The sequence below is a fragment of the Anastrepha ludens genome, chromosome 6 (genome assembly GCF_028408465.1).
Source record: "Anastrepha ludens isolate Willacy chromosome 6, idAnaLude1.1, whole genome shotgun sequence".
In the NCBI taxonomy this organism is placed as follows: Eukaryota; Metazoa; Arthropoda; class Insecta; order Diptera; family Tephritidae; genus Anastrepha; species Anastrepha ludens.
This window is the reverse complement of record NC_071502.1, coordinates 95,687,495-95,695,835: the sequence shown is the minus strand read 5'-3', so window position 1 is coordinate 95,695,835 and position 8,341 is coordinate 95,687,495.

Here is an 8,341-nt window from a genome sequence, read left to right as displayed (position 1 = left end):
GAAGGCAGCTCGTAATTTGTTGAAATTTTCTGCAGATATACCCATAAGCGATGTATTTGTCTGAGAATATCTCTAGTAAAATCTTTCGTAGAATAATTTTCTAGAACATTTCAATCACCTAACGACTTTCCAACTGCGATTTTTCAGTGATTTCTCGAAGTAAGGGTCCAAACGACCTTTTAGGTGGGAGCTAATGGGTTAGGATATTCTACGAAAGTATTTCCCGTGAAATTACAATGCATTTCTTTCATGCTTTCATTCACTCTCGTACATATTTTAGTCATTTTTTCCCACTTTTTTGAAAGCAGCATAGGTCGAATCATGAAAACTTCAGTTGACCGTAAAATAAAGTACGAGCTAACTTTTACAGATTCTTGGAGTGCGGGATAGATATACGAGTACTTTTAAAAAATATTATCCAAATCCGGGTTTGAGTTTCCATCAAATTTTGCACAAAACGCCCGATGTTTTTAAAGTGAGTACCTGTCGGCGACGTCCTAGGTGGACGTCAAGGTGGTCAAAAATGCATAGATCAATTTGATCATATTATTGATTAGAAGCCAATATATTTATCTGGATTATTGCATTGTTCTAAGTAATTATAGGTCTTTCTACCAATTGGCAGTCGGGCATGGACACACTAACCGCCTTGGTAGGGTACAAGGCCAATTTAAGCCTTTGCCGATGGGCTGTTCTCAAGAACAGGTCAGAGCGAACTTTCAGCACTGCTGTTGCCCGTGGTGCCGAGATTAAGTCTTTGGTCAAACTTTGTGCCGGAAGACACTGCCAGTTGAGCTTCCATACCGCTCAGGTACTGGTAAGCCTAAATATGAATCGCCTTTTACAATAAGCCAAGGTATTCTCGGGGAAATTTTTGCACAGTAAAATTGAAAAAAAAATTCAGGAATCGAATGCTGAAATCAAAAGGAATTCTTGTCTAATAAATTTTTGGTCAAACACCGGCGATTGCCAGTTGTTTAGCTTTCTTTGAGTGCAGTACCTCTCAATTCTTCAAACAAATTAGCATAGAGATTATAATTATGAATTATTGAACGAGCTAAATCGATGAGCCTTAAATTGTTAGATGAACTAAATTTGAAGATTATAACGCAAAACCCAATATGTCATCGCAGTGTTAGACAATTTGCCTTTTTCGCCATTTCTTTGCATTCAATCAACAAAACACTCACCTCTATATGAATAGAACTGCAGCGGCTCTGAAAAAAGAGAAAAAGATTATCAATGCAGGCATATAACTTTAGTTTAATCGAAATTTAAGTATCAATCATTGTTTGGCGGTACTACTTTTATACCAAAACTATAAGCTCATCTGTCTCTATGCATTGAAAATGTGATCAAATAATAATTACTCATGAAGTATCGAGTGTAGCAGAATATCTTTGGATGATTTTTAAAAGCTTTCATCTAACTATGGTATGTTAGGCTTAATAATCACCAATAACGAGATTAACGAGCGAGGAACCCATGCTTAGACACAGAAAGTGACGATGGATAAGTCACACATTGAGAAAACCACCAGACAGCATCAAGAGAATGGCACTGGACTGGAACCTGCAGGGGAGCAGAGGTCGCGGTCGACAAAAACACACTTGGAGAAGGTCGATGCTGCGCGAACTAGCTGATGTCGACATGTCATGTGGCGGTGCAAAAACAACAGCACAGAACCGTATACGATGGAAGAGTCTTGTCGAGGCCCTACAGATATGCAATAAAACAAAAATCACCTATGAACCATATTTTTTGCAACCTTCACTGATATGTAGAGTGATTTTCTGAGCAGGTCACATGCAGGTAATCCAGAAATTCTTGCTCGCCATTTAGTACCGGCGGTTAAATATTTCTAAAAGTCCTACTTAAATTTTAGTATCGAGGAAGGTTGTGACGTTTGGCAGCTGACACTCTTACCCAGCAGAGAGCACTGAAATTGTCAGGTGTGCAGATATAAAGGAAGGTCGGGAACTTTTGAGATATACAGTGAGAATAGGCTGAAAGAAAAATCTAAAGTGTGCGATTACTTTTTCTTATTACTTTTATTCATTTAGAACAAGACTTTTTTTCTGTACAAAGTTTTTTTATTACTTCCTAATAGTTTAGAGTGAAAAAAATATTACTATATTATTTCTTAATGTTTTTAATTTTTTCTACAACAAAAAAATTCTTAAACAAATTTTTTTAATTATTTCCAAATATTGTAAATTTTTCAACAAAAAAACAAGTGTTGAAGTAATAATTGTTGTTTTGATCATTTCTTAATATTTTTTAGGTTCCATTGGGGAAAAAATATTTACTTTAAAAAAGCATTTTGTTAGAAAAAATATTGCCGTAAAAAATAAATGCTTGTGTTGCAATATTTTCATATTAATTTAAATATTTCTTCCCATATTTCCAAATATTTGTTACAAAAAAATGTTTGCACGAAATTTTTTCTACAAAAATATTATTTTCTTGCAAAACACGAATATTTTTTATTATTACTTTACATTTACAGTTTTTTCTACAAAAAAAAAACTTAAAAAAAAATCTTAAAAAAAATTTTTTTTTTAAGTTCTGTTTTTAATCTAATTTTATATTAAAAAAAATTCTTAAAAAACAATTTTTTAATTATTTTTAAATATTTAGTTTTTTCTAGAAATAATACAATAATAATTTTTTTTGACGAGGAAGCGCATATAAATATTTGAAAGTTTATAAAATTTTAAATTGTTTTTTTAAACTTTGATACTCTTAAGAATATTTGAAAGTTCTTGAAATTTTTTGAAATTTTAAAATGTTTTTTTAAATTTTGATACTTTAAAAATATTTTAAAGTTTTTGAAATTTTTTTAAATTTTAAAATGTTTTTTTCAAATTTTGAAATTTTAAAATGTTTTTTTTTTTTAATTTTGATACTATTAAAAATATTTGAAAGTTTTTGAAATTTTTTTAAATTTTAAAATGTTTTTTGCAAATTTTGATACTATTAGGAATATTTGAAATTCTTTGAAATTTTATATTTGAGAGTTTTTGAAATGTTAAAATGTTTTTTTTTTTTATTATTTTGATACTTTCAAAATATTTGAAAGTTCTTGAATTTTTTTGAAGTTTTAAAATATTTTTTCAAATTTTGATGCTATTAAAAATATTTGAAATTTTTGAAATTCTTTGAAATTTTACGTTTAAGAGTTTTTGAAATTTTAAAATATTTTTTTTTTTTAATTTTGAAACTTTAAAAATATTTGAAAGTTCTTGCAATTTTTTGAAGTTTTAAAATATTTTTTCAAATTCTGATACTATTAAAAATTTTTGAAATTTTATGTTTGAGAGTTTTTGGAATTTTAAATTGTTTTCTTAAATTTTGATACTCTTAAAAATATTTGAAAGTTCTTGAAATTTTGTGAAATTTTAAAAAGTTTTTTTTAAATTTTGATACTTTAAAAATATCAAAGTTTTTGAAATTTTAAAACTTTCTTTTCAAATTTTGATACTATTAAAAATATTTGAAAGTTTTTGAAATTTTATATTTGAGAGTTTTTAAAATTTTAAAATATTTTTAAATTTTGATACTTTAAAAATATTTGAAAGTTCTTTAAATTTTTTGAAATTATAAAATGCTTTTTTTAAATTTTGATACTTTTAAACATATTTGTAATTTTTTTAAATTTTAAAATTTTATATTGAAAGCCCTCGAAATTTTTCGAAATTTTAAAAATTTTAAAATCTTATAAAATAATTTTAAAATTTGGTATTTTCAAAAAAAATTATATTGAACCAAACTTGTCAGCTTTTAAATAAAATTTTTTTAAATTTTTGATATATTTTCAAATTTGTGAAATTTTTAATATTTTTTTAAATTTGGTATTTAAAAAAAATTAAAATTTCTCAATTTTCAAAAATCGAAAAAGAACCATGCAGGCTTCAAGCACTATGAAATTTGTCAAATTCAATATCTTGATGAAAAAAGATATTTAAGTAATTTCGAAAAGCTTTGCAAAGGAAAAATTCTCGTTTCTGGTATACTTCTTGGCGGCCTGGGTTTCTGCTGATATGATAATAGTAAATATTTATGATTAGTTTCTTCTTCTTTATTGATGCAGTAATCGCTCAAGCGATTTGTGCCGTTTTCAACAATGCGCGCCAGTCGTATTTTTCGCCTACCTCGCTCTTCCTTTACCACCACCCTTGGGCATCGTATCGTACACTTTCAGAGCCGAACCATTTTTGTACCATTTCATTCGTACAACATGACTTAGCCAGCGGAGACACTGAACCTTAACTCACTATCCTCTGCAGATGGCTGTGTACAGCTCTTGCAGCTCATCGTTGCAGTCCTTGCCATATTTGCCCCAGCCAACAATCCAGGCATTTTTGACTACTTCCTCAAATAATCGATTATTAGTCCCAAGGGTTAAAAATTTATAATTAGTAAACTTTGCTCTGGTTGCCAACCCTAATCGGAATTTAACAGTTCTGATTATAATGCCTGGATCTTGAGGATTTTTTTGTTGTTGTTTCATAAATAGTTTTCGAATACTAGAATCCATTGCGGCGAATAAAAAGTGAAAGAATTTAAAAAGTGTAATACAACTTGCTTGAGTTTTCCACTCCATCACTTATTACTTATTTTGGTCCAGCACGAAATTATCTGCTTAAAGCGCAAGGAAGAGAGCCGGCATAGAATTATTCCACTTAAATTTGTTTACCAAAACTTACCTTGAACTGGTTTACTAATCAAAATTCATGGCAACCAGCCTCACTTTTCATTCCAAATTGTTAATACAACAAAAAGGAATATGAAAAAATAAAAAAAAATATATATAAAAGTAAAAAATAAAAAAAAAAATAAACCAAAAACCTTTGCAAACGCTCGCCTAAGTAAATTTATTTCATTGTCTCTTTAACCCATTTTCATTTTTATCTTTTTTCATCGCTTTTTGTGAGCATACTTTTGTGCTGATTAACAGGCTGATTAAAAATATAAGCAAAGGTAGGCAAATTCAAATTTGTGCCAAACTACTTGGCAGATTTGCCGTTTTGGCGTACGAATTGTGTCAAATGCTTTTTGTGACTCGGCTATTTGGTTTTGGCAGAAGTAAACTCATAAACAAGGTCAGGTTGAAGGAGCGGTGAGTGTTGAGGCATTAATGATTAGATCAAAAGTTTGTGTTTTATAAATTGACGCTTTAATATTTCAAAATGATTCACCACTTCCATGGGGTGACTATTTGGTGGAATTAATCTGAGCTCTGCTTTTTGACTGTTTGATTGATTGGTTTTTGAGTGCAAGCGAAGTTATCGTCCCTCTTATGCCAAAAGGATGAATGAGTACAAATGAAAACGCTTGAAAGTTTTTTTTTTCAATTAAAATTAGAAGCATTGATTTCTGTTCTCTTTGTAGCTTCCCTGTACGCATAGTATGCTGGGTTTGGGTTTGGTAAATTTTAAAACATCCAATACTTAATTAAGTCTTAATGGCTTGACTTGATTTTGAAAATTTGAACATACATGGTTTTTGCAAAAGGGAAGGATATATTAAATTGCATTTTCATGGATTTTGGCGCAGTTTAATATTGGACATTTTAGAACATATACCTCATTTTCAGCTGGCACAAACAGGGTTAATACTAGAATATATTTTCAACGTTAAAGTACTCCAATCAAAGAAAGTTAGTTGCTATCTGGAAGTCTTTCAGCCAGGACGGCAAAATAAAAATCTTCATAAATTCCTACCCTTAAGACCCAGCTTCATTTACTGAAATAATTTAATTAAATTTTAATTTAATTTCTTTGAATAAGCTGATGGCCTAGTCGCTAATGCTTTTTAATTTATTGTGATTGTAATTCATTACTTTTCCAATTTTCAAATAAAAAAAAAAATAAAAAAATTACAGAAATTTTGAGAAGTGCTTGCGGTGTTTGGCCGAGTTCCTTCTGCTATTTGTGATGAACGTCTTGATGTTTTCCGCAAATGATCTACGCCACTTCCGAATGGCAGATGGTTCTTTTATGAGGAACTTTTTCATGGCAGAAATACACTCGGAGGTTTGCCATTGCCTGCCGAAGGGCGACCACTATTAGAAAAAAATTATTAGAATAAATGTTTTCTATCAATTTGTGCTTCGTGTTTGGCATTTCGAAACTGAGCACTTCCGAATGATGGTCACGCACCAAGTCATTCAGCTACAGCGGCCAAATTTCATTGGGAATATTTAACGCCACCGCAAGAGTATTAAAAAGACGAAAAAGGAAACAGTGGCATAATCAGCATTAGTTTCGCCAAGTAGCACTCAACCCTAGAATAAGGCAAACAAAGCAGCCAGCCATGCTGACGTCTAGAATGTCTCTCGATGGCTTAAACTTGAGTAGAACCAAGTTTAGGCTGAGCTTTTCAAATATTATATTATTCAAAAATTATCGTTTGCTTAAACCCAGGATATGATGGGGATTAATTGCTATCGCGCCTACCACTGGGCGCATACTGACAGGAAAATTTAACCCCAGGATATTTTTCTCACAAAGTACTAAGGTTGGAGTCTCGACTTCATGTGGCATATACCTGATAGCAAAAGAGACTGCAATCCATTGCTCATATGAATGTGCAGTTTTTAGTCAACGAATAAAGTCTTTCGCAAAATTACCTCGGGCGAATTCGATCTCATAGAGCTAACCCTGACAAGCTCTGTTCTTTTATAAAATAGATTTACCATAGTAACGCGTCGCAGCGACTTTAAGAAACACACTCTCTGGAGTGTTTGAGAGAAAGATTATGCGTAAGATTTTTGGACCTTTGCACGTTGGCAATGGCGAATATCGCAGGCGATAGAACGATGAGCTGTATGAGCGCATAGCGCAGCGAATGAAGAACCAGCGGTTTCGTTGGCTGGGTCATGTCGTCCGAATGAATACAAACGCTGCGGCTCTAAAAGTATTCGACGCGGTACCAGCTGGTGGTAGCAGGTGGAGGAAGACTTGGCACTTTTTTTAAACTCGCACAAAATGTCATAAGCAGTTATCGCGTCAATCAAGAAGTGGCTTAGATGCACATCAACGTTGAGATGACTGGCGACTCGATAAATCAATTGATTCGATTTCCACAAGCTGTAAAAATAAACTACGTTGTATTAATCTAGTTCTATTATTTTACTCTAAACTGAGGAAGGATCCACGTGAAAGCCTTTTGCTAGGATGTAGTAATGCTGCAAATAATCAACTTATTAAATTCGGTATACTATAAGTCCAATAATGATTAAATTTAATACGACGAATTACTCACTCAAATGTATGCTCTCTCGATGAGCAAGGAAAATGTTGAAATGGATAATATATCACAAATCTGCCATCACCTATATTATCCAGACTTAATGTCACTTATGTCAGTTCATTGAATACACATTTCTTCACTTCCTGCTTGATCGAATAAAGAAGAACACGTTCCAACAAGACTCTGCGATTCAATACATATTTTTAATAGAAAATCCTATAGCTGAAGTCTCCGCAAGGTAGAGCTCCAGCTTTTGGTATTGAAAAATTTTTTTTCGGAACTGATTTTCGTAAAAGAACATAACAGCCATTTCCACTCCTATCCTCCCAAATCATCTGATATCTCCTTGAGTTGTTCTGTAAATTCTACTGAATCTTTCAAAGAGCTTTCTTCCATTTTTCATCCCTCAATTTCGTTGCCTATGTCCATGCATTTCATTGGGCAATTGCACAGACACAGTTTTAATTTTAATTAATTTAAAAAAATTCGGTTGCAGATTCCAAAAACGAAAAGCTACAGTTCCATTTCTATAGCTAAATTAATTCTCCAACAAACATTGTCCTCAGAAATTACATTTCGTGAAAAGTGTAAAAAAATAGAAGTCTGCCTGCAATCGAAACGTTTATATGCAAGACTATAACTATGACAATTTTAAGCGGAATGAAATAAAATTTTCTGCACGGATAGTTTATAGCTTTCGAATTGAAATTTCTTTACTAAATTAAACACTTTTCTTTGAAAACATTTGGCAAATTGGTGAAAACTTTAAATGAGAGTGCAGCCATGCTAAGCGCTTGGTTGGCCATAACTCTCTGAGATTAACTCGTTTTAAGTGACATTTAGTGTGAGTACCGACTGGCGCATTTTTTTACACAAAATTAAAAAGATTTCGGATGTTAAAATTTTTAAATTTGCTTGGCAAGAGCTTTCACTCAATACGTTAAAATTAAGAATGTAATTTTTTGTTACTTTTTTCTGTGCTTACACTCCTTGCTTTGCCTTTCATATCAGACACTAAAAATATATATATTTTTATTATTATACACAAACATACATGCATATGTTTCAACTACTTTCCTTTAAT